Genomic DNA, 6,815 nt, shown 5'->3' with positions numbered 1-6,815 from the left:
TGCTTCTTCAGCAGGCTCTGTATAAAGACAACTCGCGCAATTATTCACATTATCGCACCCATTCTCTTCTGACGATTGCCCCAATGTCATCATGTCATCAATATGATGTGAATAGTTATTATGACGAAGATGCACCTTTTACATGTCTTACAACAAAGTCGTTAAGGATGCGCACATAATGGAGTTTATAAGAAATCTTACCAAATTGATTTGATTCGAGAAAAGTGATAGTAATTCTGTTTATATGTGAATAGAATTCATTTTTAGTTAAGGGTGGCCAGTTACTGGCGAATTACCCTATATAATAAAAAGTAGTAGGTCATGCACTCATTAAATGCATACCTATATTAATAAGTTATTTGCAAAAAAATCATTTTTGGTACAAGCTTTTATCGCTGACTATACGACGACTGACTATACTGTATCCATCATCAGATCAGCTCCATGCCATCATAATATTGCATTGTCCTCATTTTTACATATGTATGCAAAAATTTCAGCTCAATCAAAAATCTGGAAGTGGGTAAAGTTCCAAGTTTGACCCATACTAACAAATTAACATACATACATACCTACCTACATACTAACAGGGCAAGTTAAATAAAAGCTTGTAAAATTCCCGATGTATGAAATATGGGCTAAAACTTAGTCTCCACAAAAGCGCTGTGTAAACGAATGATTTAGAGTGGGTTGTACCAAACTGCCTGTCAACGGTAAAGCGCTCGCAAAATGTATGTAAAATTTCATAGTAAAAGTTCATCAGTGTCAAGTGTCGTTAGTAAAACCTGTGCCACTGGCTGGAAAGAATTCATAAATTTCATAAGTACCTAGGTAAGGTAGCTAGCTCGGAATAGTAAACACCTCAAATTTATTACGGTTTCTTATATGTAACTACTCTAGTTGATATGTACAAATAGCCGTGTTTACGAAATAACTCTTAAAAAACTCAAGTTGATCTATATATATATATTTTTTACACTTGCTTATTATGAAACGATGTACCTAAATACTTTAGAACCAGTATTAGCAAAAATAGTTTTGAATGCCTGGTGTTGAATAGGTGCGAAGTGGATTGTGCGAAAAAATGTGATTTATTTCGACGTAAACAATATATCAATATACGGAGGAGACAGTAGGAGTTACATAAAAATATAGATATCTATACACCGTGTTTTTTTTATATCCGTTAATTTCAAGGGTGCATTCCTGAGCTTAAATCAAGTAACTTTCTCAAAGACACCGATATTCTAATTAACTCCATTTCGGAGATAATAAATAATTTATTTTTTTGCTATAAGGCCTCTACAAGCGTGTACACCTTAGGGCCGGTTTACATATTGATTAGTGTTTAGAATGAGTTCATACATTTGCTACTAAACTTAAGTACAATCTCGGTCGATCGATGTTCGAAATGACATTGATATGTCATAGATCTCAATTGTTTGGTTGAGTTAAATGTAATGCCCGTGTTACAACAACGCTATATGCTACATTTAATTAGTTAAAAAATTTTTTTTTTTGTAATATATACAAAAAAAATTTTTTTTTTAATTAACTATTCCATTTAGTTCTCTTAAACGTACTTAACCATACCCCGAAGTTAACGGAATTCAATAAAAACACGGTGTATATTTCTTGAGGATTGTGCCGCTCCACGCCTGACATACCAGATTTTGTATGACACGCTCCGTACCTCTTTAATTCTCTAACGAATATGTCGCTTTGACGTTTAAGTAATTACGGCACATATCCGTACGACTACCATCAGTTTGGCACTGACATAAACGCCATCGAGAACGTAATTTACTTTCTATACCTACATCTCGCTCGCACTCGAATATTAGTGGGAACGAGATGTATAGATAATAGTAAATTACGTTTTCGATAGCGTATATGAAAGTTTTGACAATGTCAGTGACTCATGGTACTGGCTCCGTAATGTAATTTAACGTGTACAAATGCAAATAACGTGTACATCTTGTGAAATGTAAGCGGAATTAGTTTTCTCCAGTGAACGCATATAAACCATGGAAACCGCCTTTGGGAACATTACCGTTCAAATTCTCGGGCCAAATTAGCACACATACACAATTACGCCTACATTTAAAAAGACGATACGTTTACAGAGCCTGTAATCAAAGCTGGTAAATGAAATAATAGTCATCTCTATTACACTAACGTACACATCTAAGTGTAGATGAAATGCATATACTGTCAATAACTACCAATCAGTGACATTAATCCGCTAATAACCTTCTTGCTGTACGTACTGGCCGCTGAGAGTTCGCGGTTCATATTTGATTAGAATATGACTTGGACAGGGATAGGTTTATGCCATACATTGAAGAACCAGTCAAATAATTCACGTATAATAATTTAATGCAGATTAAAAGATAACTAGTTAAAATGTTGTTATGAAATGACAGACTAACTCAACATAAGTAAATATTCATTGTTGTATAAATGTATTCCGCTATAATAAGTATTTTTTATATTTTATTATCAATTTGTATGGCAGTGCGGTCACATTCAGAGCCCGTACCATGAGTCACTGACAGTGTCAAAACTGACATCTACGCTATCGAGAACGTAATTTACTTTCTATACATCTCGTTTGCACTAATATGCGAGTACGAGCGAGATGTATAGAAAGTAAATTACATTCTCGACGGCGTTTATGTCAGTGCCAAACTGATGGTAGGCTACTGGTATAGTCTGTCCGTTTTTCTAAGATCAAGTACGCCATAGTAAATGTATGGCGAACTTGATCTTAGAAATCGGACTGGCTATACAGCCTGCAAAATTTACATGGGTACACGAATCGGCTCAAAAATATTTGGTTATCCCATGAATAGAACATATTCTAGATATCTTGCCAGGCATCCACTCAATTTCATGTCTCTCTAATTGGACAGCTTTTTTCCATAGTTCTCTGCGAATAGCATCTTGTGGGAATCTGAATGGAAAGTAATGTAAAATGACAATACCAAATTTGATCATTAATTTGAAATAACTAGGTACTTTTTAGGGTTCCGTAGCCAAATGGCAAAAAACGGAACCCTTATAGATTCGTCATGTCTGTCTGTCCGTCTGTCTGTCCGTCCGTATGTCACAGCCACTTTTCTCCGAAACTATAAGAACTATACTGTTGAAACTTGGTAAGTAGATGTATTCTGTGAACCGCATTAAGATTTTCACACAAAAATAGAAAAAAAAACAATTAATTTTTGGGGTTCCCCATACTTCGAACTGAAACTCAAAATTTTTTTTTCATCAAACCCATACGTGTGGGGTATCTATGGATAGGTCTTCAAAAATGATATTGAGGTTCCTAATATCATTTTTTTCTAAACTGAATAGTTTGCGCGAGAGACACTTCCAAAGTGGTAAAATGTGTGTCCCCCCCCCCTAACTTCTAAAATAAGAGAATGATAAAACTAAAAAAAATATATGATGTACATTACCATGTAAACTTCCACCGAAAATTGGTTTGAACGAGATCTAGCAAGTAGTTTTTTTTTAATACGTCATAAATCGCCTAAATACGGAACCCTTCATGGGCGAGTCCGACTCGCACTTGGCCGCTTTTTTATAGCTCCATCTCATGAAATAAAAAAGGAAAATACAAATCTGTAAGGAGGAATTTATTACTACATTTAATTATTAATTTGAAATAACTAGGTAGTTTTTTTATAGCTCCATCTCATGAAATAAAAAAGGAAAATACAAATCTGTAAGAAGGAATTTATTACTACATTTATAATTATATAGAAAATACCTAAACCAAACATAAGTTAATAAAACAGTCTACTTCATTTGGCATAAAACCATCCCTATTATCCTCTCAATTTAAAAAGTCGTATGTTGTTATGAAAGTCGTATGCAGTTGTTACGTTTTAGCTTAGCACGGTAGTATTGAAAAAATATCGTCATGTTTATTCCAAATTTTACTGAAGTTATCTGTTTACTACAAGTGAAAAGTGATTCCACTGTCCTTGATATGAACTAAAATAACTTCTGCACCACTTCACGACACATGAAGACATTTTTAATTACAAAAAAACGTAGTTTTTACAAACCAATTTAGCCATCCGTCACTGACTGTCATCTCGGCCAACTGAAGTTGCCAATCGAACAGTCTGTAAGCACCGCCTACAATCGAATAGTTTACGTTGGGTCATAATTGAGCGGACAGAATACTTCCATAGTTTATATGCGTTCACTGGTTTTCTCTGATGAAAAATAGCACGAAGACTAATCCACAAATTATATTAGTAAGATCACAAACTCGTTATATGTAACAACGTTGTAGATCTAATATCATGGATTTTATGTTATATGTACGTTATGATATTTACTCGGTAATGTCACAACCTCGATGGGATGGCAACTGTAACATTTACCACATTTCAGTCTAAATTATGTGTTTAACAAAAGACAATACAGAGAGTATAGATTTTAGAATTAATTATTTTGGCAGCATCATTGGACGAATTTATTGTCGTTCTCGCAGCGAATTAAACACGTCGGTCATTTCACTATCGGCAGCATGCTGTTAGGTTTTTTGCACGTAGTAGCAATATTTATTTTATTAGCCTATAAAAGTGTCCCACTGCTCACTGCTGGGCAAATCCATCCCCTCTTTCCCGCCATTTGGTCCTATCCTATGCACACTTCCGCCACCTTTTACAAAATGTGTCAAGGTCGTCCCGCCATCTCCGTTTCGGTCTTCCTCTAGCCCGAGGTCCATCCTGTGGAACTCAGTCTGTAGGTAGTTTGGCTCAGCGCTCCGGGTGCGTTCGGCCGACGTGCCCAGCCCAGTCCCACTCCCACTTTAGCTTGGCGGCCTTCATGCCCACATCCACAATGCCCGTTTTGAAACTCAGTTCGGTGTTAAACACGGTCGGTTCTACGAACACCCAGTATGCTGCGTTCCATTGCTTTAGTAGTAGTTATTACGTGGCAATATTTATCAAGATATTTTAACTGTATAAAACAGTACTAATAATACACATCACTTAGTTGTAATTACATACAGAAAGTTAAGCTCGTGATGGGTCATACACATTTTATAGTATGTGTAACTCATTCGCGTCCTTCCTATATACATCTATCTATCATATCGCGAAGTTAAGGGTTTTCAAAAAAAAATTTACGTTTCACCCTTACAGATGGTTACATTTTTTCAGTACTGGGGACTCAAATAAGAAAAACGGGATAGGTATATAACTATATAAGTTCCACAGTCGCTATTTTTTATTGCATGTCCACAGTGGTGACCTTTTTCTAAAATCAGTTTGACCCTAACACTTATTTAACTGTCGCGCGTAGTACTGACTTGACATTTGTACAGTCGAGTTCTCAAACATCTTTAGGGTCTCCCCATACTTATCGACGCGGATTCGGCGAAAGCCGATAGTAAACAGCATAAACAGGCGGCCTAGCCAAGGTGACAATCGCTATCGCCTCGCCATCGAATCGCTTTGTGTCTCTCTACTCTTCCATATTAGTGCGACAGTGACAGTTGCGTTTTTATCGCTACGGAGCGTTAGCGATTGGCACGTTGGCTACGCGGCCAGGTAAGGTTCGGTTCGGCTCCGTTCGGCCGTCGACGGCCGACGCGTCGGCGTCTTTTTCGCTCTTATTGCGTGGACATAAAGTTTCATTTCTATTGGCATTGCCGATTCCGCATCGATAAGTTTGGGGAGACCCTTACACGCCAACGTTTCAAAAATATATTTACAAGACACTGACAGTGAGGCCGTGTAAATAACATTTTTGGGCCGTTGGCTTGTAAATATGTTTCTGAACTCGATCGTAGATGCGTAGCTACATAACTACTTATATTATTATATTTATATGGTGTTCTTTGATAATACTTAAATCGTTAAAATAATAACAAAATATTAAATAAAAACTCAAACTATTTACCTACTGGTCTAGCTTTACTTTTAAAAGTATTGTCAGTTGGATTAATTTAACAATAAAATTATCAAGGAACGCTGCCAGTGCCCATGCACAGAAATAACCTTCTGTCCGTAACTAACCCCAGCTGCCTGTACACGACAATTAGCTACCTATTACAATTTTGAATAGAACTTACAAACACACAAACTATATGACCTGGTACCTACTAAATTTAACATATAAATGATAATTTTAGCTTTAATTACTTCCAAATGACTTGTTACACACCCTACATATTTTTAACAATACATAGGTACTAACAAACTTATTCTAGTTAACTCGTTAAAATATGTAACTATTTATATACCTAGTCGTCAATTTTACGTAAAGTGTTTATAGGTACATTATTACATAGATAAATGTCGCTATTACATATTCTAGTAATATCAAATTGAGTTTTAATTCTTAACTTTCCACGAGTAATTTCTACAGAACTTATACTGAATAATAAAATTTACTTTCACGTCTAATGCTATTGCTTTGTTCTCGAATTGATAACTATAATGCAGTACGGTACGGCATACTGTAAAATTACATTAATAATTAGTACAATGAAGGCAATGTAGATTTAAATTGATATCACCGGATCTTCGATAGAAGCAGAGGAATGTGAACACACTTCTATGTATGAGTCGTAGGCTTCGTAGAAATAGATAAGAAGGTAGTGGAGAGCGCGGACAAACGTAACAGCGGATGAAAAGTAACAATTTTATTGCTCTGTAGGTTTAGTCGATAGTCAAAACAGCTATCAGGTGATAGCCGGTGCCGCTCCCCCAACTTGTATTCAATCAAAACGCACGCCACGTAGGGTTGCCAGATCGAAAGCCGCTATTATCGGGAAAAAATAT

General features: G+C 36.1%; 1 long non-coding RNA gene across 1 annotated transcript; it reads left to right on the top strand.

Annotated features, from left to right (window-relative positions):
• The first annotated feature begins 2,847 nt into the window (after positions 1–2,847).
• On the top strand, positions 2,848–4,053 carry LOC134661358 (uncharacterized). The gene is made up of 2 exons (XR_010097948.1): positions 2,848–3,017; positions 3,682–4,053. It is a non-coding gene; the product is annotated as an uncharacterized LOC134661358 (long non-coding RNA).
• Positions 4,054–6,815: the final 2,762 nt, after the last annotated feature.

This window comes from Cydia amplana, chromosome Z (genome assembly GCF_948474715.1).
Source record: "Cydia amplana chromosome Z, ilCydAmpl1.1, whole genome shotgun sequence".
Classification (NCBI taxonomy): Eukaryota; Metazoa; Arthropoda; class Insecta; order Lepidoptera; family Tortricidae; genus Cydia; species Cydia amplana.
Note: the sequence above shows the minus strand (reverse complement) of the source record. Positions and strands in the feature narration are given on the sequence as shown.